Below are 22,710 nucleotides of genomic sequence, written 5' to 3'. Positions count from 1 at the left end.
AACTCATACTGCTGAGTCATACTCAGCATGATTAAGTAGGCTTCCTTAGAGTAAGTGAAGTACATTTGACAACATTTAAAATTAGTGCATGTTGGAAAAAGGGCATGTCTCTAAACATTAGGAAAAACCAATGATTCTATCAACGGTCTTTATCTTAACCGAAAACCGAAAAATCATACAAATACAAAAGAAGATTAGATCACATGCTAATTTGCATGTTAGCAAAATCATAAGAATAAGTACAAAAACATTTCAAGACCTCATAATACTGGCAGCAGTGGGATTAAAGCATATGCTAATTTTGTATGTTAGCATAGTTATAAGAATAAGATAAAAAGGTTTTAAGGAACTCTTACTACTGGCAGCAGTGGGATTTGAACCTACAGGTCTGTTGTAAAATGGTTAAGTCTCTAAACAATAGGAAAAACCAATGATTCTATCAACTGTCTTTTCCTAAACAGAAATCCACACACTCATGCAAATACAAAATCATAAGAATTAGATCAAAAGGTTCTGAAGACCTACTGGCAGCAGTGGGATTTGAACCCACGCCTCTGAAGAGACTGGAGCCTTAATCCAGCGCCTTAGACCGCTCGGCCATGCTACCTTTAGCAGCATGACTTTTAAGATTCCTTATCTTAACTGAAAACCACAAAATTATACAAATACAAAAGATTAAATCACATGTTAATTTGCATGTTAGCAAAATCATAAGAATAAGTACAAAAACATTTCAAGACCGCATAATACTGGCAGCAGTGGGATTAAAGCATATGCTAATTTTGTATATTAGCGTATGTATAAGAATAAGATAAAAAGGTTTTAAGGAACTCTTACTACTGGCAGCAGTGGGATTTAAACCTACAGGTCTGTTGTAAAATGGTTAAGTCTCTAAACAATAGGAAAAAACAATGATTCTATCAACTGTCTTTTCCTAAACAGAAACCCACACACTCATGCAAATACAAAATCATTTGAATTAGATCAAAATGTTCTGAAGACCTACTGGCAGCAGTGGGATTTGAACCCACGCCTCTGAAGAGACTGGAGCCTTAATCCAGCGCCTTAGACCGCTCGGCCATGCTACCCTAATATACTACATAAAAACAGCTTCCTTAGAGTAAGTTTAGTGAATTTTCCTACATTTTAACTTCTTCAAGGTGGAAAATGGATAGGTCTCTAAGCAAAAAGCAATGATTCTATCTACTGTCTTTTGCAAAACAGCAAAGCATGGACTCATACAAATACAAAATAATAAAACACATGCTAATTTTTCTATTAGCAAAATCATAAATATAAGCTAAAAAGTTTCAAAGTAGAAATACACTGGCAGCAGTGGGATTTGAACCCACGCCTCCAAAGAGACTAGAGCCTAAGTCCAGCGCCTTAGACCACTCGGCCATGCTACCTTTAACAGCATGATTTTTACGATTCCTTATCTTAACTGAAAACCGCAAAATTATACAAATACAAAAGATTAAATCACATGTTAATTTGCATGTTAGCAAAATCATAAGAATAAGTACAAAAACATTTCAAGACCGCATAATACTGGCAGCAGTGGGATTAAAGCATATGTTAATTTTGTATGTTAGCGTATGTATAAGAATAAGATAAAAAGGTTTTAAGGAACTCTTACTACTGGCAGCAGTGGGATTTAAACCTACAGGTCTGTTGTAAAATTGTTAAGTCTCTAAACAATAGGAAAAAACAATGATTCTATCAACTGTCTTTTCCTAAACAGAAACCCACACACTCATGCAAATACAAAATCATTTGAATTAGATCAAAATGTTCTGAAGACCTACTGGCAGCAGTGGGATTTGAACCCACGCCTCTGAAGAGACTGGAGCCTTAATCCAGCGCCTTAGACCGCTCGGCCATGCTACCTTAATATACTACATGAAAAAAGCTTCCTTAGAGTAAGTTTAGTGAATTTTCCTACATTTTAACTCCTTCAAGGTGGAAAATGGATAGGTCTCTAAGCAAAAAGGAAAAAGCAATGATTCTATCTACTGTCTTTTGCAAAACAGCAAAGCATGGACTCATACAAATACAAAATAATAAAACACATGCTAATTTTTCTATTAGCAAAATCATAAATATAAGCTAAAAAGTTTCAAAGTAGAAATACACTGGCAGCAGTGGGATTTGAACCCACGCCTCCAAAGAGACTGGAGCCTAATTCCAGCGCCTTAGACCACTCGGCCATGCTACCTTTAACAGCATGATTTTTACGATTCCTTATCTTAACTGAAAACCGCAAAATTATACAAATACAAAAGATTAAATCACGTTAATTTGCATGTTAGCAAAATCATAAGAATAAGTACAAAAACATTTCAAGACCGCATAATACTGGCAGCAGTGGGATTAAAGCATATGCTAATTTTGTATGTTAGCATAATTATAAGAATAAGATAACAAGGTTTAACATAGCATAATGTCCTAGAATAGTCTGTTTAATCGCCGCATACTCACAGTTCCCCTGAGGGTCCATAGCTCTATAGGCTTCAGCAGCTCCACCCTCTAAGAACCCCACAAGATGTCGAACTCGCTCCCTTTCCGGGACTTCCATTAATCAACACTGATGCTCAAAGTCCTGGAAGAAGCCCTCAATGTCGCCTGCAGCCTCATTAAAGGGCTTAAAGTCTTTGTGGGACACTCTGGGGAGTTCCCTCATGGTGGGTGCTGAGGTTACAGTCTGTCTGGAGCTTCTAGCTGCTTCCAAAGCGATCTGCTCCAGCAATGCCATCTCCTGAGCTCTGTGAATGGCCTTCCTCTTATCGTCTATGGTGGCCTCTTCTCCCAGAAATGCCAACTCCTCCTCGTACCACACAACCCACTGACTTTTTTGGGTATTTACCTCCGGCTGCAGTCTTTCCTCCATTTGCTGTGAGGATCCTTCCTCAGTGTCATCTTGCAGGCGAACTCCTTCCAAAGCCTCAATTAGCTGCTCCTTGGAGAGTCCTTTAAAATGGACTCCTACTTCATGGGCCTTTGTTTGTAGGTTCATCGCAGTCCAGCTCTTGTACTCTGCGGTGCTGGTTCCCAATGTTGATGGGCCTTTGTCCTCCATTCCTTCTGCTCTGATCCCACTGCTGCCAACCAGTTTGTGACGGGGTGTACAGCAGAGCAGGAAGGGACAACAGGCCGAGGGATGATCCAATGAGATTTATTAAAGCAGGGAGCATACAACATCAAATATCCATAATGTCCTTCAAGTCCACCAGAAGTCCACAATAAGCCCAAGTAAATAAACAGATCTGGAGGTGCTTTCCAGTAATCCCGCACCCGATAAACGAAACAATAGTCCTTCCACGAGTCCAACAGAACAGATTCGGGGGCACCTCCAGATAATCCTTGTGCCAGCTAACAAAGCAATAGTCCACATGAGTCCAAGGGATCCCAAAACAATCTCACGAACGACGAGATATGTCCTCAGCTCAAGTCTCATCCCGTACGCTTCCGCAGTCACAGATGGACGTGGGGTCTTGCCTCAGCTAAGAATCCCCACTCCTTCCCCTTTAAGGATCAACTCACATCTGATCTCAAAAATAAGAATGGATTATCTGAGCTCCTGGGATCCGCCCATGAAGGGGGGTAGGAGTCACACCTTCTATTCAATGGTTGGGTCCACCTAAAGATTCTAGACTGGTCGGCTCCTCTTAGTCTATCTAGTATGTACATATGACTAGCCACCTGCTGTGAGAAAGAATGGCTATTCTTCACTAGTGGTGTTGACAAACCTTAATTACATTATAGCTTAGGGCTGCAAGTATTGGGGGAAGGAGACATATTGTTACAGGTGAACTCCCTGCACAAGAAAATACATAAATTACAGCTAATAGAAACCAGAGAACAGTTACATACATCAAATGGCATATTATTCAAATACAGGACAGGGCAAAAGTACATATCATGACAGACATGTCTCTAAATATTAGGAAAAAAACAATAATTCTATCAACTGTTTTTATCTTAACCAGAAAGAAAACACTTAAGCAAATACAAAAGAAGATTAAAACACATGTAAGTTTGTATGTTAGTAAAATCATAAGAGTAAGTTCAAAACAATTTTCAAGCACATATCATACTGGCAGCAGTGGGATGAAAGCACATGCAAATTTTGTCTGTTTTCATAATTATAAGAATAAGATCAAAAGATTTTCAAGAACTCATACTGCTGAGTCATACTCAGCATGATTAAGTAGGCTTCCTTAGAGTAAGTGAAGTACATTTGACAACATTTAAAATTAGTGCATGTTGGAAAAAGGGCATGTCTCTAAACATTAGGAAAAACCAATGATTCTATCAACGGTCTTTATCTTAACCGAAAACCGAAAAATCATACAAATACAAAAGAAGATTAGATCACATGCTAATTTGCATGTTAGCAAAATCATAAGAATAAGTACAAAAACATTTCAAGACCTCATAATACTGGCAGCAGTGGGATTAAAGCATATGCTAATTTTGTATGTTAGCATAGTTATAAGAATAAGATAAAAAGGTTTTAAGGAACTCTTACTACTGGCAGCAGTGGGATTTGAACCTACAGGTCTGTTGTAAAATGGTTAAGTCTCTAAACAATAGGAAAAACCAATGATTCTATCAACTGTCTTTTCCTAAACAGAAATCCACACACTCATGCAAATACAAAATCATAAGAATTAGATCAAAAGGTTCTGAAGACCTACTGGCAGCAGTGGGATTTGAACCCACGCCTCTGAAGAGACTGGAGCCTTAATCCAGCGCCTTAGACCGCTCGGCCATGCTACCTTTAGCAGCATGACTTTTAAGATTCCTTATCTTAACTGAAAACCGCAAAATTATACAAATAAAAAAGATTAAATCACATGTTAATTTGCATGTTAGCAAAATCATAAGAATAAGTACAAAAACATTTCAAGACCGCATAATACTGGCAGCAGTGGGATTAAAGCATATGCTAATTTTGTATATTAGCGTATGTATAAGAATAAGATAAAAAGGTTTTAAGGAACTCTTACTACTGGCAGCAGTGGGATTTAAACCTACAGGTCTGTTGTAAAATGGTTAAGTCTCTAAACAATAGGAAAAAACAATGATTCTATCAACTGTCTTTTCCTAAACAGAAACCCACACACTCATGCAAATACAAAATCATTTGAATTAGATCAAAATGTTCTAAAGACCTACTGGCAGCAGTGGGATTTGAACCCACGCCTCTGAAGAGACTGGAGCCTTAATCCAGCGCCTTAGACCGCTCGGCCATGCTACCCTAATATACTACATGAAAAAAGCTTCCTTAGAGTAAGTTTAGTGAATTTTCCTACATTTTAACTTCTTCAAGGTGGAAAATGGATAGGTCTCTAAGCAAAAAGCAATGATTCCATCTACTGTCTTTTGCAAAACAGCAAAGCATGGACTCATACAAATACAAAATAATAAAACACATGCTAATTTTTCTATTAGCAAAATCATAAATATAAGCTAAAAAGTTTCAAAGTAGAAATACACTGGCAGCAGTGGGATTTGAACCCACGCCTCCAAAGAGACTGGAGCCTAAGTCCAGCGCCTTAGACCACTCGGCCATGCTACCTTTAACAGCATGATTTTTACGATTCCTTATCTTAACTGAAAACCGCAAAATTATACAACTACAAAAGATTAAATCACATGTTAATTTGCATGTTAGCAAAATCATAAGAATAAGTACAAAAACATTTCAAGACCGCATAATACTGGCAGCAGTGGGATTAAAGCATATGCTAATTTTGTATGTTAGCATAATTATAAGAATAAGATAACAAGGTTTAACATAGCATAATGTTCTAGAATAGTCTGTTTAATCGCCGCATACTCACAGTTCCCCCGAGGGTCCATAGCTCTATAGGCTTCAGCAGCTCCACCCTCTAAGAACCCCACAAGATGTCGAACTCGCTCCCTTTCCGGGACTTCCATTAATCAACACTGATGCTCAAAGTCCTGGAAGAAGCCCTCAATGTCGCCTGCAGCCTCATTAAAGGGCTTAAAGTCTTTGTGGGACACTCTGGGGAGTTCCCTCATGGTGGGTGCTGAGGTTACAGTCTGTCTGGAGCTTCTAGCTGCTTCCAAAGCGATCTGCTCCAGCAATGCCATCTCCTGAGCTCTGTGAATGGCCTTCCTCTTATCGTCTATGGTGGCCTCTTCTCCCAGAAATGCCAACTCCTCCTCGTACCACACAACCCACTGACGTTTTTGGGTATTTACCTCCGGCTGCAGTCTTTCCTCCATTTGCTGTGAGGATCCTTCCTCAGTGTCATCTTGCAGGCGAACTCCTTCCAAAGCCTCAATTAGCTGCTCCTTGGAGAGTCCTTTAAAACGGACTCCTACTTCATGGGCCTTTGTTTGTAGGTTCATCGCAGTCCAGCTCTTGTACTCTGCGGTGCTGGTTCACAATGTTGATGGGCCTTTGTCCTCCATTCCTTCTGCTCTGATCCCACTGCTGCCAACCAGTTTGTGACGGGGTGTACAGCAGAGCAGGAAGGGACAACAGGCCGAGGGATGATCCAATGAGATTTATTAAAGCAGGGAGCATACAACATCAAATATCCATAATGTCCTTCAAGTCCACCAGAAGTCCACAATAAGCCCAAGGAAATAAACAGATCTGGAGGTGCTTTCCAGTAATCCCGCACCTGATAAACGAAACAATAGTCCTTCCACGAGTCCAACAGAACAGATTCGGGGGCACCTCCAGATAATCCTTGTGCCAGCTAACAAAGCAATGGTCCACATGAGTCCAAGGGATCCCAAAACAATCTCACGAACGACGAGATATGTCCTCAGCTCAAGTCTCATCCCGTACGCTTCCGCAGTCACAGATGGACGTGGGGTCTTGCCTCAGCTAAGAATCCCCACTCCTTCCCCTTTAAGGATCAACTCACATCTGATCTCAAAAATAAGAATGTATTATCTGAGCTCCTGGGATCCGCCCATGAAGGGGGGTAGGGGTCACACCTTCTATTCAATGGTTGGGTCCACCTGAAGATTCTAGACTGGTCGGCTCCTCTTAGTCTATCTAGTATGTACATATGACTAGCCACCTGCTGTGAGAAAGAATGGCTATTCTTCACTAGTGGTGTTGACAAACCTTAATTACATTATAGCTTAGGGCTGCAAGTATTGGGGGAAGGAGACATATTGTTACAGGTGAACTCCCTGCACAAGAAAATACATAAATTACAGCTAATAGAAACCAGAGAACAGTTACATACATCAAATGGCATATTATTCAAATACAGGACAGGGCAAAAGTACATATCATGACAGACATGTCTCTAAATATTAGGAAAAAAACAATAATTCTATCAACTGTTTTTATCTTAACCAGAAAGAAAACACTTAAGCAAATACAAAAGAAGATTAAAACACATGTAAGTTTGTATGTTAGTAAAATCATAAGAGTAAGTTCAAAACAATTTTCAAGCACATATCATACTGGCAGCAGTGGGATGAAAGCACATGCAAATTTTGTCTGTTTTCATAATTATAAGAATAAGATCAAAAGATTTTCAAGAACTCATACTGCTGAGTCATACTCAGCATGATTAAGTAGGCTTCCTTAGAGTAAGTGAAGTACATTTGACAACATTTAAAATTAGTGCATGTTGGAAAAAGGGCATGTCTCTAAACATTAGGAAAAACCAATGATTCTATCAACGGTCTTTATCTTAACCGAAAACCGAAAAATCATACAAATACAAAAGAAGATTAGATCACATGCTAATTTGCATGTTAGCAAAATCATAAGAATAAGTACAAAAACATTTCAAGACCTCATAATACTGGCAGCAGTGGGATTAAAGCATATGCTAATTTTGTATGTTAGCATAGTTATAAGAATAAGATAAAAAGGTTTTAAGGAACTCTTAATACTGGCAGCAGTGGGATTTGAACCTACAGGTCTGTTGTAAAATGGTTAAGTCTCTAAACAATAGGAAAAACCAATGATTCTATCAACTGTCTTTTCCTAAACAGAAATCCACACACTCATGCAAATACAAAATCATAAGAATTAGATCAAAAGGTTCTGAAGACCTACTGGCAGCAGTGGGATTTGAACCCACGCCTCTGAAGATACTGGAGCCTTAATCCAGCGCCTTAGACCACTCGGCCATGCTACCTTTAGCAGCATGACTTTTAAGATTCCTTATCTTAACTGAAAACCACAAAATTATACACATACAAAAGATTAAATCACATGTTAATTTGCATGTTAGCAAAATCATAAGAATAAGTACAAAAACATTTCAAGACCGCATAATACTGGCAGCAGTGGGATTAAAGCATATGCTAATTTTGTATATTAGCGTATGTATAAGAATAAGATAAAAAGGTTTTAAGGAACTCTTACTACTGGCAGCAGTGGGATTTAAACCTACAGGTCTGTTGTAAAATGGTTAAGTCTCTAAACAATAGGAAAAAACAATGATTCTATCAACTGTCTTTTCCTAAACAGAAACCCACACACTCATGCAAATACAAAATCATTTGAATTAGATCAAAATGTTCTGAAGACCTACTGGCAGCAGTGGGATTTGAACCCACGCCTCTGAAGAGACTGGAGCCTTAATCCAGCGCCTTAGACCGCTCGGCCATGCTACCTTAATATACTACATGAAAAAAGCTTCCTTAGAGTAAGTTTAGTGAATTTTCCTACATTTTAACTTCTTCAAGGTGGAAAATGGATAGGTCTCTAAGCAAAAAGCAATGATTCTATCTACTGTCTTTTGCAAAACAGCAAAGCATGGACTCATACAAATACAAAATAATAAAACACATGCTAATTTTTCTATTAGCAAAATCATAAATATAAGCTAAAAAGTTTCAAAGTAGAAATACACTGGCAGCAGTGGGATTTGAACCCACGCCTCCAAAGAGACTGGAGCCTAAGTCCAGCGCCTTAGACCACTCGGCCATGCTACCTTTAACAGCATGATTTTTACGATTCCTTATCTTAACTGAAAACCGCAAAATTATACAAATACAAAAGATTAAATCACATGTTAATTTGCATGTTAGCAAAATCATAAGAATAAGTACAAAAACATTTCAAGACCGCATAATACTGGCAGCAGTGGGATTAAAGCATATGCTAATTTTGTATGTTAGCATAATTATAAGAATAAGATAACAAGGTTTAACATAGCATAATGTTCTAGAATAGTCTGTTTAATCGCCGCATACTCACAGTTCCCCCGAGGGTCCATAGCTCTATAGGCTTCAGCAGCTCCACCCTCTAAGAACCCCACAAGATGTCGAACTCGCTCCCTTTCCGGGACTTCCATTAATCAACACTGATGCTCAAAGTCCTGGAAGAAGCCCTCAATGTCGCCTGCAGCCTCATTAAAGGGCTTAAAGTCTTTGTGGGACACTCTGGGGAGTTCCCTCATGGTGGGTGCTGAGGTTACAGTCTGTCTGGAGCTTCTAGCTGCTTCCAAAGCGATCTGCTCCAGCAATGCCATCTCCTGAGCTCTGTGAATGGCCTTCCTCTTATCGTCTATGGTGGCCTCTTCTCCCAGAAATGCCAACTCCTCCTCGTACCACACAACCCACTGACTTTTTTGGGTATTTACCTCCGCTGCAGTCTTTCCTCCATTTGCTGTGAGGATCCTTCCTCAGTGTCATCTTGCAGGCGAACTCCTTCCAAAGCCTCAATTAGCTGCTCCTTGGAGAGTCCTTTAAAACGGACTCCTACTTCATGGGCCTTTGTTTGTAGGTTCATCGCAGTCCAGCTCTTGTACTCTGCGGTGCTGGTTCCCAATGTTGATGGGCCTTTGTCCTCCATTCCTTCTGCTCTGATCCCACTGCTGCCAACCAGTTTGTGACGGGGTGTACAGCAGAGCAGGAAGGGACAACAGGCCGAGGGATGATCCAATGAGATTTATTAAAGCAGGGAGCATACAACATCAAATATCCATAATGTCCTTCAAGTCCACCAGAAGTCCACAATAAGCCCAAGGAAATAAACAGATCTGGAGGTGCTTTCCAGTAATCCCGCACCTGATAAACGAAACAATAGTCCTTCCACGAGTCCAACAGAACAGATTCGGGGGCACCTCCAGATAATCCTTGTGCCAGCTAACAAAGCAATGGTCCACATGAGTCCAAGGGATCCCAAAACAATCTCACGAACGACGAGATATGTCCTCAGCTCAAGTCTCATCCCGTACGCTTCCGCAGTCACAGATGGACGTGGGGTCTTGCCTCAGCTAAGAATCCCCACTCCTTCCCCTTTAAGGATCAACTCACATCTGATCTCAAAAATAAGAATGTATTATCTGAGCTCCTGGGATCCGCCCATGAAGGGGGGTAGGGGTCACACCTTCTATTCAATGGTTGGGTCCACCTGAAGATTCTAGACTGGTCGGCTCCTCTTAGTCTATCTAGTATGTACATATGACTAGCCACCTGCTGTGAGAAAGAATGGCTATTCTTCACTAGTGGTGTTGACAAACCTTAATTACATTATAGCTTAGGGCTGCAAGTATTGGGGGAAGGAGACATATTGTTACAGGTGAACTCCCTGCACAAGAAAATACATAAATTACAGCTAATAGAAACCAGAGAACAGTTACATACATCAAATGGCATATTATTCAAATACAGGACAGGGCAAAAGTACATATCATGACAGACATGTCTCTAAATATTAGGAAAAAAACAATAATTCTATCAACTGTTTTTATCTTAACCAGAAAGAAAACACTTAAGCAAATACAAAAGAAGATTAAAACACATGTAAGTTTGTATGTTAGTAAAATCATAAGAGTAAGTTCAAAACAATTTTCAAGCACATATCATACTGGCAGCAGTGGGATGAAAGCACATGCAAATTTTGTCTGTTTTCATAATTATAAGAATAAGATCAAAAGATTTTCAAGAACTCATACTGCTGAGTCATACTCAGCATGATTAAGTAGGCTTCCTTAGAGTAAGTGAAGTACATTTGACAACATTTAAAATTAGTGCATGTTGGAAAAAGGGCATGTCTCTAAACATTAGGAAAAACCAATGATTCTATCAACGGTCTTTATCTTAACCGAAAACCGAAAAATCATACAAATACAAAAGAAGATTAGATCACATGCTAATTTGCATGTTAGCAAAATCATAAGAATAAGTACAAAAACATTTCAAGACCTCATAATACTGGCAGCAGTGGGATTAAAGCATATGCTAATTTTGTATGTTAGCATAGTTATAAGAATAAGATAAAAAGGTTTTAAGGAACTCTTAATACTGGCAGCAGTGGGATTTGAACCTACAGGTCTGTTGTAAAATGGTTAAGTCTCTAAACAATAGGAAAAACCAATGATTCTATCAACTGTCTTTTCCTAAACAGAAATCCACACACTCATGCAAATACAAAATCATAAGAATTAGATCAAAAGGTTCTGAAGACCTACTGGCAGCAGTGGGATTTGAACCCACGCCTCTGAAGATACTGGAGCCTTAATCCAGCGCCTTAGACCACTCGGCCATGCTACCTTTAGCAGCATGACTTTTAAGATTCCTTATCTTAACTGAAAACCACAAAATTATACACATACAAAAGATTAAATCACATGTTAATTTGCATGTTAGCAAAATCATAAGAATAAGTACAAAAACATTTCAAGACCGCATAATACTGGCAGCAGTGGGATTAAAGCATATGCTAATTTTGTATATTAGCGTATGTATAAGAATAAGATAAAAAGGTTTTAAGGAACTCTTACTACTGGCAGCAGTGGGATTTAAACCTACAGGTCTGTTGTAAAATGGTTAAGTCTCTAAACAATAGGAAAAAACAATGATTCTATCAACTGTCTTTTCCTAAACAGAAACCCACACACTCATGCAAATACAAAATCATTTGAATTAGATCAAAATGTTCTGAAGACCGAAGGCAGCAGTGGGATTTGAACCCACGCCTCTGAAGAGACTGGAGCCTTAATCCAGCGCCTTAGACCGCTCGGCCATGCTACCTTAATATACTACATGAAAAAAGCTTCCTTAGAGTAAGTTTAGTGAATTTTCCTACATTTTAACTTCTTCAAGGTGGAAAATGGATAGGTCTCTAAGCAAAAAGCAATGATTCTATCTACTGTCTTTTGCAAAACAGCAAAGCATGGACTCATACAAATACAAAATAATAAAACACATGCTAATTTTTCTATTAGCAAAATCATAAATATAAGCTAAAAAGTTTCAAAGTAGAAATACACTGGCAGCAGTGGGATTTGAACCCACGCCTCCAAAGAGACTGGAGCCTAAGTCCAGCGCCTTAGACCACTCGGCCATGCTACCTTTAACAGCATGATTTTTACGATTCCTTATCTTAACTGAAAACCGCAAAATTATACAAATACAAAAGATTAAATCACATGTTAATTTGCATGTTAGCAAAATCATAAGAATAAGTACAAAAACATTTCAAGACCGCATAATACTGGCAGCAGTGGGATTAAAGCATATGCTAATTTTGTATGTTAGCATAATTATAAGAATAAGATAACAAGGTTTAACATAGCATAATGTTCTAGAATAGTCTGTTTAATCGCCGCATACTCACAGTTCCCCCGAGGGTCCATAGCTCTATAGGCTTCAGCAGCTCCACCCTCTAAGAACCCCACAAGATGTCGAACTCGCTCCCTTTCCGGGACTTCCATTAATCAACACTGATGCTCAAAGTCCTGGAAGAAGCCCTCAATGTCGCCTGCAGCCTCATTAAAGGGCTTAAAGTCTTTGTGGGACACTCTGGGGAGTTCCCTCATGGTGGGTGCTGAGGTTACAGTCTGTCTGGAGCTTCTAGCTGCTTCCAAAGCGATCTGCTCCAGCAATGCCATCTCCTGAGCTCTGTGAATGGCCTTCCTCTTATCGTCTATGGTGGCCTCTTCTCCCAGAAATGCCAACTCCTCCTCGTACCACACAACCCACTGACTTTTTTGGGTATTTACCTCCGCTGCAGTCTTTCCTCCATTTGCTGTGAGGATCCTTCCTCAGTGTCATCTTGCAGGCGAACTCCTTCCAAAGCCTCAATTAGCTGCTCCTTGGAGAGTCCTTTAAAACGGACTCCTACTTCATGGGCCTTTGTTTGTAGGTTCATCGCAGTCCAGCTCTTGTACTCTGCGGTGCTGGTTCCCAATGTTGATGGGCCTTTGTCCTCCATTCCTTCTGCTCTGATCCCACTGCTGCCAACCAGTTTGTGACGGGGTGTACAGCAGAGCAGGAAGGGACAACAGGCCGAGGGATGATCCAATGAGATTTATTAAAGCAGGGAGCATACAACATCAAATATCCATAATGTCCTTCAAGTCCACCAGAAGTCCACAATAAGCCCAAGGAAATAAACAGATCTGGAGGTGCTTTCCAGTAATCCCGCACCTGATAAACGAAACAATAGTCCTTCCACGAGTCCAACAGAACAGATTCGGGGGCACCTCCAGATAATCCTTGTGCCAGCTAACAAAGCAATGGTCCACATGAGTCCAAGGGATCCCAAAACAATCTCACGAACGACGAGATATGTCCTCAGCTCAAGTCTCATCCCGTACGCTTCCGCAGTCACAGATGGACGTGGGGTCTTGCCTCAGCTAAGAATCCCCACTCCTTCCCCTTTAAGGATCAACTCACATCTGATCTCAAAAATAAGAATGTATTATCTGAGCTCCTGGGATCCGCCCATGAAGGGGGGTAGGGGTCACACCTTCTATTCAATGGTTGGGTCCACCTGAAGATTCTAGACTGGTCGGCTCCTCTTAGTCTATCTAGTATGTACATATGACTAGCCACCTGCTGTGAGAAAGAATGGCTATTCTTCACTAGTGGTGTTGACAAACCTTAATTACATTATAGCTTAGGGCTGCAAGTATTGGGGGAAGGAGACATATTGTTACAGGTGAACTCCCTGCACAAGAAAATACATAAATTACAGCTAATAGAAACCAGAGAACAGTTACATACATCAAATGGCATATTATTCAAATACAGGACAGGGCAAAAGTACATATCATGACAGACATGTCTCTAAATATTAGGAAAAAAACAATAATTCTATCAACTGTTTTTATCTTAACCAGAAAGAAAACACTTAAGCAAATACAAAAGAAGATTAAAACACATGTAAGTTTGTATGTTAGTAAAATCATAAGAGTAAGTTCAAAACAATTTTCAAGCACATATCATACTGGCAGCAGTGGGATGAAAGCACATGCAAATTTTGTCTGTTTTCATAATTATAAGAATAAGATCAAAAGATTTTCAAGAACTCATACTGCTGAGTCATACTCAGCATGATTAAGTAGGCTTCCTTAGAGTAAGTGAAGTACATTTGACAACATTTAAAATTAGTGCATGTTGGAAAAAGGGCATGTCTCTAAACATTAGGAAAAACCAATGATTCTATCAACGGTCTTTATCTTAACCGAAAACCGAAAAATCATACAAATACAAAAGAAGATTAGATCACATGCTAATTTGCATGTTAGCAAAATCATAAGAATAAGTACAAAAACATTTCAAGACCTCATAATACTGGCAGCAGTGGGATTAAAGCATATGCTAATTTTGTATGTTAGCATAGTTATAAGAATAAGATAAAAAGGTTTTAAGGAACTCTTAATACTGGCAGCAGTGGGATTTGAACCTACAGGTCTGTTGTAAAATGGTTAAGTCTCTAAACAATAGGAAAAACCAATGATTCTATCAACTGTCTTTTCCTAAACAGAAATCCACACACTCATGCAAATACAAAATCATAAGAATTAGATCAAAAGGTTCTGAACCCACGCCTCTGAAGATACTGGAGCCTTAATCAAGCGCCTTAGACCACTCGGCCATGCTACCTTTAGCAGCATGACTTTTAAGATTCCTTATCTTAACTGAAAACCACAAAATTATACACATACAAAAGATTAAATCACATGTTAATTTGCATGTTAGCAAAATCATAAGAATAAGTACAAAAACATTTCAAGACCGCATAATACTGGCAGCAGTGGGATTAAAGCATATGCTAATTTTGTATATTAGCGTATGTATAAGAATAAGATAAAAAGGTTTTAAGGAACTCTTACTACTGGCAGCAGTGGGATTTAAACCTACAGGTCTGTTGTAAAATGGTTAAGTCTCTAAACAATAGGAAAAAACAATGATTCTATCAACTGTCTTTTCCTAAACAGAAACCCACACACTCATGCAAATACAAAATCATTTGAATTAGATCAAAATGTTCTGAAGACCTACTGGCAGCAGTGGGATTTGAACCCACGACTCTGAAGAGACTGGAGCCTTAATCCAGCGCCTTAGACCGCTCGGCCATGCTACCTTAATATACTACATGAAAAAAGCTTCCTTAGAGTAAGTTTAGTGAATTTTCCTACATTTTAACTTCTTCAAGGTGGAAAATGGATAGGTCTCTAAGCAAAAAGCAATGATTCTATCTACTGTCTTTTGCAAAACAGCAAAGCATGGACTCATACAAATACAAAATAATAAAACACATGCTAATTTTTCTATTAGCAAAATCATAAATATAAGCTAAAAAGTTTCAAAGTAGAAATACACTGGCAGCAGTGGGATTTGAACCCACGCCTCCAAAGAGACTGGAGCCTAAGTCCAGCGCCTTAGACCACTCGGCCATGCTACCTTTAACAGCATGATTTTTACGATTCCTTATCTTAACTGAAAACCGCAAAATTATACAAATACAAAAGATTAAATCACATGTTAATTTGCATGTTAGCAAAATCATAAGAATAAGTACAAAAACATTTCAAGACCGCATAATACTGGCAGCAGTGGGATTAAAGCATATGCTAATTTTGTATGTTAGCATAATTATAAGAATAAGATAACAAGGTTTAACATAGCATAATGTTCTAGAATAGTCTGTTTAATCGCCGCATACTCACAGTTCCCCCGAGGGTCCATAGCTCTATAGGCTTCAGCAGCTCCACCCTCTAAGAACCCCACAAGATGTCGAACTCGCTCCCTTTCCGGGACTTCCATTAATCAACACTGATGCTCAAAGTCCTGGAAGAAGCCCTCAATGTCGCCTGCAGCCTCATTAAAGGGCTTAAAGTCTTTGTGGGACACTCTGGGGAGTTCCCTCATGGTGGGTGCTGAGGTTACAGTCTGTCTGGAGCTTCTAGCTGCTTCCAAAGCGATCTGCTCCAGCAATGCCATCTCCTGAGCTCTGTGAATGGCCTTCCTCTTATCGTCTATGGTGGCCTCTTCTCCCAGAAATGCCAACTCCTCCTCGTACCACACAACCCACTGACTTTTTTGGGTATTTACCTCCGGCTGCAGTCTTTCCTCCATTTGCTGTGAGGATCCTTCCTCAGTGTCATCTTGCAGGCGAACTCCTTCCAAAGCCTCAATTAGCTGCTCCTTGGAGAGTCCTTTAAAACGGACTCCTACTTCATGGGCCTTTGTTTGTAGGTTCATCGCAGTCCAGCTCTTGTACTCTGCGGTGCTGGTTCCCAATGTTGATGGGCCTTTGTCCTCCATTCCTTCTGCTCTGATCCCACTGCTGCCAACCAGTTTGTGACGGGGTGTACAGCAGAGCAGGAAGGGACAACAGGCCGAGGGATGATCCAATGAGATTTATTAAAGCAGGGAGCATACAACATCAAATATCCATAATGTCCTTCAAGTCCACCAGAAGTCCACAATAAGCCCAAGTAAATAAACAGATCTGGAGGTGCTTTCCAGTAATCCCGCACCTGATAAACGAAACAATAGTCCTTCCACGAGTCCAACAGAACAGATTCGGGGGCACCTCCAGATAATCCTTGTGCCAGCTAACAAAGCAATGGTCCACATGAGTCCAAGGGATCCCAAAACAATCTCACGAACGACGAGATATGTCCTCAGCTCAAGTCTCATCCCGTACGCTTCCGCAGTCACAGATGGACGTGGGGTCTTGCCTCAGCTAAGAATCCCCACTCCTTCCCCTTTAAGGATCAACTCACATCTGATCTCAAAAATAAGAATGGATTATCTGAGCTCCTGGGATCCGCCCATGAAGGGGGGTAGGGGTCACACCTTCTATTCAATGGTTGGGTCCACCTGAAGATTCTAGACTGGTCGGCTCCTCTTAGTCTATCAAGTATGTACATATGACTAGCCACCTGCTGTGACAAAGAATGGCTATTCTTCACTAGTGGTGTTGACAAACCTTAATTACATTATAGCTTAGGGCTGCAAGTATTGGGGGAAGGAGACATATTGTTACAGGTGAACTCCCTGCACAAGAAAATACATAAATTACAGCTAATAGAAACCAGAGAACAGTTACATACATCAAATGGCATATTATTCAAATACAGGACAGGGCAAAAGTACATATCATGACAGACATGTCTCTAAATATTAGGAAAAAAACAATAATTCTATCAACTGTTTTTATCTTAACCAGAAAGAAAACACTTAAGCAAATACAAAAGAAGATTAAAACACATGTAAGTTTGTATGTTAGTAAAATCATAAGAGTAAGTTCAAAACAATTTTCAAGCACATATCATACTGGCAGCAGTGGGATGAAAGCACATGCAAATTTTGTCTGTTTTCATAATTATAAGAATAAGATCAAAAGATTTTCAAGAACTCATACTGCTGAGTCATACTCAGCATGAATAAGTAGGCTTCCTTAGAGTAAGTGAAGTACATTTGACAACATTTAAAATTAGTGCATGTTGGAAAAAGGGCATGTCTCTAAACATTAGGAAAAACCAATGATTCTATCAACGGTCTTTATCTTAACTGAAAACCGAAAAATCATACAAATACAAAAGAAGATTAGATCACATGCTAATTTGCATGTTAGCAAAATCATAAGAATAAGTACAAAAACATTTCAAGACCTCATAATACTGGCAGCAGTGGGATTAAAGCATATGCTAATTTTGTATGTTAGCATAGTTATAAGAATAAGATAAAAAGGTTTTAAGGAACTCTTACTACTGGCAGCAGTGGGATTTGAACCTACAGGTCTGTTGTAAAATGGTTAAGTCTCTAAACAATAGGAAAAACCAATGATTCTATCAACTGTCTTTTCCTAAACAGAAATCCACACACTCATGCAAATACAAAATCATAAGAATTAGATCAAAAGGTTCTGAAGACCTACTGGCAGCAGTGGGATTTGAACCAATGCCTCTAAAGAGACTGGAGCCTTAATCCAGCGCCTTAGACCTCTCGGCCATGCTACCTTTAGCAGCATGACTTTTAAGATTCCTTATCTTAACTGAAAACCACTAAATTATACAAATACAAAAGATTAAATCACATGTTAATTTGCATGTTAGCAAAATCATAAGAATAAGTACAAAAACATTTCAAGACCGCATAATACTGGCAGCAGTGGGATTAAAGCATATGTTAATTTTGTATGTTAGCATATGTATAAGAATAAGATAAAAAGGTTTTAAGGAACTCTTACTACTGGCAGCAGTGGGATTTAAACCTACAGGTCTGTTGTAAAATGGTTAAGTCTCTAAACAATAGGAAAAAACAATGATTCTATCAACTGTCTTTTCCTAAACAGAAACCCACACACTCATGCAAATACAAAATCATTTGAATTAGATCAAAATGTTCTGAAGACCTACTGGCAGCAGTGGGATTTGAACCCACGCCTCTGAAGAGACTGGAGCCTTAATCCAGCGCCTTAGACCACTCGGCCATGCTACCTTAATATACTACATGAAAAAAGCTTCCTTAGAGTAAGTTTAGTGAATTTTCCTACATTTTAACTTCTTCAAGGTGGAAAATGGATAGGTCTCTAAGCAAAAAGGAAAAAGCAATGATTCTATCTACTGTCTTTTGCAAAACAGCAAAGCATGGACTCATACAAATACAAAATAATAAAACACATGCTAATTTTTCTATTAGCAAAATCATAAATATAAGCTAAAAAGTTTCAAAGTAAAAATACACTGGCAGCAGTGGGATTTGAACCCACGCCTCCAAAGAGACTGGAGCCTAAATCCAGCGCCTTAGACCACTCGGCCATGCTACCTTTAACAGCATGATTTTTACGATTCCTTATCTTAACTGAAAACCGCAAAATTATACAAATACAAAAGATTAAATCACATGTTAATTTGCATGTTAGCAAAATCATAAGAATAAGTACAAAAACATTTCAAGACCGCATAATACTGGCAGCAGTGGGATTAAAGCATATGCTAATTTTGTATATTAGCGTATGTATAAGAATAAGATAAAAAGGTTTTAAGGAACTCTTACTACTGGCAGCAGTGGGATTTAAACCTACAGGTCTGTTGTAAAATGGTTAAGTCTCTAAACAATAGGAAAAAACAATGATTCTATCAACTGTCTTTTCCTAAACAGAAACCCACACACTCATGCAAATACAAAATCATTTGAATTAGATCAAAATGTTCTAAAGACCTACTGGCAGCAGTGGGATTTGAACCCACGCCTCTGAAGAGACTGGAGCCTTAATCCAGCGCCTTAGACCGCTCGGCCATGCTACCCTAATATACTACATAAAAAAAGCTTCCTTAGAGTAAGTTTAGTGAATTTTCCTACATTTTAACTTCTTCAAGGTGGAAAATGGATAGGTCTCTAAGCAAAAAGCAATGATTCTATCTACTGTCTTTTGCAAAACAGCAAAGCATGGACTCATACAAATACAAAATAATAAAACACATGCTAATTTTTCTATTAGCAAAATCATAAATATAAGCTAAAAAGTTTCAAAGTAGAAATACACTGGCAGCAGTGGGATTTGAACCCACGCCTCCAAAGAGACTGGAGCCTAAGTCCAGCGCCTTAGACCACTCGGCCATGCTACCTTTAACAGCATGATTTTTACGATTCCTTATCTTAACTGAAAACCGCAAAATTATACAAATACAAAAGATTAAATCACATGTTAATTTGCATGTTAGCAAAATCATAAGAATAAGTACAAAAACATTTCAAGACCGCATAATACTGGCAGCAGTGGGATTAAAGCATATGCTAATTTTGTATGTTAGCATAATTATAAGAATAAGATAACAAGGTTTAACATAGCATAATGTTCTAGAATAGTCTGTTTAATCACCGCATACTCACAGTTCCCCCGAGGGTCCATAGCTCTATAGGCTTCAGCAGCTCCACCCTCTAAGAACCCCACAAGATGTCGAACTCGCTCCCTTTCCGGGACTTCCATTAATCAACACTGATGCTCAAAGTCCTGGAAGAAGCCCTCAATGTCGCCTGCAGCCTCATTAAAGGGCTTAAAGTCTTTGTGGGACACTCTGGGGAGTTCCCTCATGGTGGGTGCTGAGGTTACAGTCTGTCTGGAGCTTCTAGCTGCTTCCAAAGCGATCTGCTCCAGCAATGCCATCTCCTGAGCTCTGTGAATGGCCTTCCTCTTATCGTCTATGGTGGCCTCTTCTCCCAGAAATGCCAACTCCTCCTCGTACCACACAACCCACTGACTTTTTTGGGTATTTACCTCCGGCTGCAGTCTTTCCTCCATTTGCTGTGAGGATCCTTCCTCAGTGTCATCTTGCAGGCGAACTCCTTCCAAAGCCTCAATTAGCTGCTCCTTGGAGAGTCCTTTAAAACGGACTCCTACTTCATGGGCCTTTGTTTGTAGGTTCATCGCAGTCCAGCTCTTGTACTCTGCGGTGCTGGTTCCCAATGTTGATGGGCCTTTGTCGTCAATTCCTTCTGCTCTGATCCCACTGCTGCCAACCAGTTTGTGACGGGGTGTACAGCAGAGCAGGAAGGGACAACAGGCCGAGGGATGATCCAATGAGATTTATTAAAGCAGGGAGCATACAACATCAAATATCCATAATGTCCTTCAAGTCTACCAGAAGTCCACAATAAGCCCAAGTAAATAAACAGATCTGGAGGTGCTTTCCAGTAATCCCGCACCCGATAAACGAAACAATAGTCCTTCCACGAGTCCAACAGAACAGATTCGGGGGCACCTCCAGATAATCCTTGTGCCAGCTAACAAAGCAATAGTCCACATGAGTCCAAGGGATCCCAAAACAATCTCACGAACGACGAGATATGTCCTCAGCTCAAGTCTCATCCCGTACGCTTCCGCAGTCACAGATGGACGTGGGGTCTTGCCTCAGCTAAGAATCCCCACTCCTTCCCCTTTAAGGATCAACTCACATCTGATCTCAAAAATAAGAATGGATTATCTGAGCTCCTGGGATCCGCCCATGAAGGGGGGTAGGGGTCACACCTTCTATTCAATGGTTGGGTCCACCTGAAGATTCTAGACTGGTCGGCTCCTCTTAGTCTATCTAGTATGTACATATGACTAGCCACCTGCTGTGAGAAAGAATGGCTATTCTTCACTAGTGGTGTTGACAAACCTTAATTACATTATAGCTTAGGGCTGCAAGTATTGGGGGAAGGAGACATATTGTTACAGGTGAACTCCCTGCACAAGAAAATACATAAATTACAGCTAATAGAAACCAGAGAACAGTTACATACATCAAATGGCATATTATTCAAATACAGGACAGGGCAAAAGTACATATCATGACAGACATGTCTCTAAATATTAGGAAAAAAACAATAATTCTATCAACTGTTTTTATCTTAACCAGAAAGAAAACACTTAAGCAAATACAAAAGAAGATTAAAACACATGTAAGTTTGTATGTTAGTAAAATCATAAGAGTAAGTTCAAAACAATTTTCAAGCACATATCATACTGGCAGCAGTGGGATGAAAGCACATGCAAATTTTGTCTGTTTTCATAATTATAAGAATAAGATCAAAAGATTTTCAAGAACTCATACTGCTGAGTCATACTCAGCATGATTAAGTAGGCTTCCTTAGAGTAAGTGAAGTACATTTGACAACATTTAAAATTAGTGCATGTTGGAAAAAGGGCATGTCTCTAAACATTAGGAAAAACCAATGATTCTATCAACGGTCTTTATCTTAACCGAAAACCGAAAAATCATACAAATACAAAAGAAGATTAGATCACATGCTAATTTGCATGTTAGCAAAATCATAAGAATAAGTACAAAAACATTTCAAGACCTCATAATACTGGCAGCAGTGGGATTAAAGCATATGCTAATTTTGTATGTTAGCATAGTTATAAGAATAAGATAAAAAGGTTTTAAGGAACTCTTACTACTGGCAGCAGTGGGATTTGAACCTACAGGTCTGTTGTAAAATGGTTAAGTCTCTAAACAATAGGAAAAACCAATGATTCTATCAACTGTCTTTTCCTAAACAGAAATCCACACACTCATGCAAATACAAAATCATAAGAATTAGATCAAAAGGTTCTGAAGACCTACTGGCAGCAGTCGGATTTGAACCCACGCCTCTGAAGAGACTGGAGCCTTAATCCAGCGCCTTAGACCGCTCGGCCATGCTACCTTTAGCAGCATGACTTTTAAGATTCCTTATCTTAACTGAAAACCACAAAATTATACAAATACAAAAGATTAAATCACATGTTAATTTGCATGTTAGCAAAATCATAAGAATAAGTACAAAAACATTTCAAGACCGCATAATACTGGCAGCAGTGGGATTAAAGCATATGCTAATTTTGTATATTAGCGTATGTATAAGAATAAGATAAAAAGGTTTTAAGGAACTCTTACTACTGGCAGCAGTGGGATTTAAACCTACAGGTCTGTTGTAAAATGGTTAAGTCTCTAAACAATAGGAAAAAACAATGAT

The 22,710-nt window shown here is 39.3% G+C and overlaps 16 non-coding genes across 16 annotated transcripts; all 16 read right to left on the bottom strand.

Moving 5' to 3' along the window:
• Window positions 1-525: 525 nt before the first annotated feature.
• Window positions 526-607, bottom strand: TRNAL-AAG (transfer RNA leucine (anticodon AAG)). Its single transcript has one exon. It is a non-coding gene; the product is annotated as a tRNA-Leu (tRNA).
• Window positions 608-1,006: 399 nt separating this feature from the next.
• TRNAL-AAG (transfer RNA leucine (anticodon AAG)) lies at window positions 1,007-1,088 on the bottom strand. The gene has a single exon. It is a non-coding gene; the product is annotated as a tRNA-Leu (tRNA).
• Window positions 1,089-1,327: 239 nt separating this feature from the next.
• Window positions 1,328-1,409, bottom strand: TRNAL-UAG (transfer RNA leucine (anticodon UAG)). Its single transcript has one exon. It is a non-coding gene; the product is annotated as a tRNA-Leu (tRNA).
• Window positions 1,410-1,808: 399 nt separating this feature from the next.
• On the bottom strand, window positions 1,809-1,890 carry TRNAL-AAG (transfer RNA leucine (anticodon AAG)). The gene has a single exon. It is a non-coding gene; the product is annotated as a tRNA-Leu (tRNA).
• A 246-nt stretch (window positions 1,891-2,136) lies between these two features.
• On the bottom strand, window positions 2,137-2,218 carry TRNAL-UAG (transfer RNA leucine (anticodon UAG)). Its single transcript has one exon. It is a non-coding gene; the product is annotated as a tRNA-Leu (tRNA).
• A 2,482-nt stretch (window positions 2,219-4,700) lies between these two features.
• On the bottom strand, window positions 4,701-4,782 carry TRNAL-AAG (transfer RNA leucine (anticodon AAG)). The gene has a single exon. It is a non-coding gene; the product is annotated as a tRNA-Leu (tRNA).
• Window positions 4,783-5,181: 399 nt separating this feature from the next.
• TRNAL-AAG (transfer RNA leucine (anticodon AAG)) lies at window positions 5,182-5,263 on the bottom strand. The gene has a single exon. It is a non-coding gene; the product is annotated as a tRNA-Leu (tRNA).
• Window positions 5,264-5,502: 239 nt separating this feature from the next.
• Window positions 5,503-5,584, bottom strand: TRNAL-UAG (transfer RNA leucine (anticodon UAG)). Its single transcript has one exon. It is a non-coding gene; the product is annotated as a tRNA-Leu (tRNA).
• Window positions 5,585-8,549: 2,965 nt separating this feature from the next.
• Window positions 8,550-8,631, bottom strand: TRNAL-AAG (transfer RNA leucine (anticodon AAG)). Its single transcript has one exon. It is a non-coding gene; the product is annotated as a tRNA-Leu (tRNA).
• Window positions 8,632-8,870: 239 nt separating this feature from the next.
• On the bottom strand, window positions 8,871-8,952 carry TRNAL-UAG (transfer RNA leucine (anticodon UAG)). The gene has a single exon. It is a non-coding gene; the product is annotated as a tRNA-Leu (tRNA).
• Window positions 8,953-12,236: 3,284 nt separating this feature from the next.
• Window positions 12,237-12,318, bottom strand: TRNAL-UAG (transfer RNA leucine (anticodon UAG)). The gene has a single exon. It is a non-coding gene; the product is annotated as a tRNA-Leu (tRNA).
• A 3,258-nt stretch (window positions 12,319-15,576) lies between these two features.
• TRNAL-UAG (transfer RNA leucine (anticodon UAG)) lies at window positions 15,577-15,658 on the bottom strand. Its single transcript has one exon. It is a non-coding gene; the product is annotated as a tRNA-Leu (tRNA).
• A 2,965-nt stretch (window positions 15,659-18,623) lies between these two features.
• Window positions 18,624-18,705, bottom strand: TRNAL-AAG (transfer RNA leucine (anticodon AAG)). Its single transcript has one exon. It is a non-coding gene; the product is annotated as a tRNA-Leu (tRNA).
• Window positions 18,706-18,951: 246 nt separating this feature from the next.
• Window positions 18,952-19,033, bottom strand: TRNAL-UAG (transfer RNA leucine (anticodon UAG)). The gene has a single exon. It is a non-coding gene; the product is annotated as a tRNA-Leu (tRNA).
• A 399-nt stretch (window positions 19,034-19,432) lies between these two features.
• On the bottom strand, window positions 19,433-19,514 carry TRNAL-AAG (transfer RNA leucine (anticodon AAG)). The gene has a single exon. It is a non-coding gene; the product is annotated as a tRNA-Leu (tRNA).
• A 239-nt stretch (window positions 19,515-19,753) lies between these two features.
• TRNAL-UAG (transfer RNA leucine (anticodon UAG)) lies at window positions 19,754-19,835 on the bottom strand. The gene has a single exon. It is a non-coding gene; the product is annotated as a tRNA-Leu (tRNA).
• Between the last annotated feature and the right edge of the window lie 2,875 nt (window positions 19,836-22,710).

The sequence above is a fragment of the Ranitomeya imitator genome, chromosome 4 (assembly GCF_032444005.1).
Source record: "Ranitomeya imitator isolate aRanImi1 chromosome 4, aRanImi1.pri, whole genome shotgun sequence".
NCBI lineage: Eukaryota > Metazoa > Chordata > Amphibia > Anura > Dendrobatidae > Ranitomeya > Ranitomeya imitator.
The sequence above is the reverse complement of the archived record's forward strand: the minus strand, read 5'-3'. Positions and strand labels throughout refer to the sequence as shown.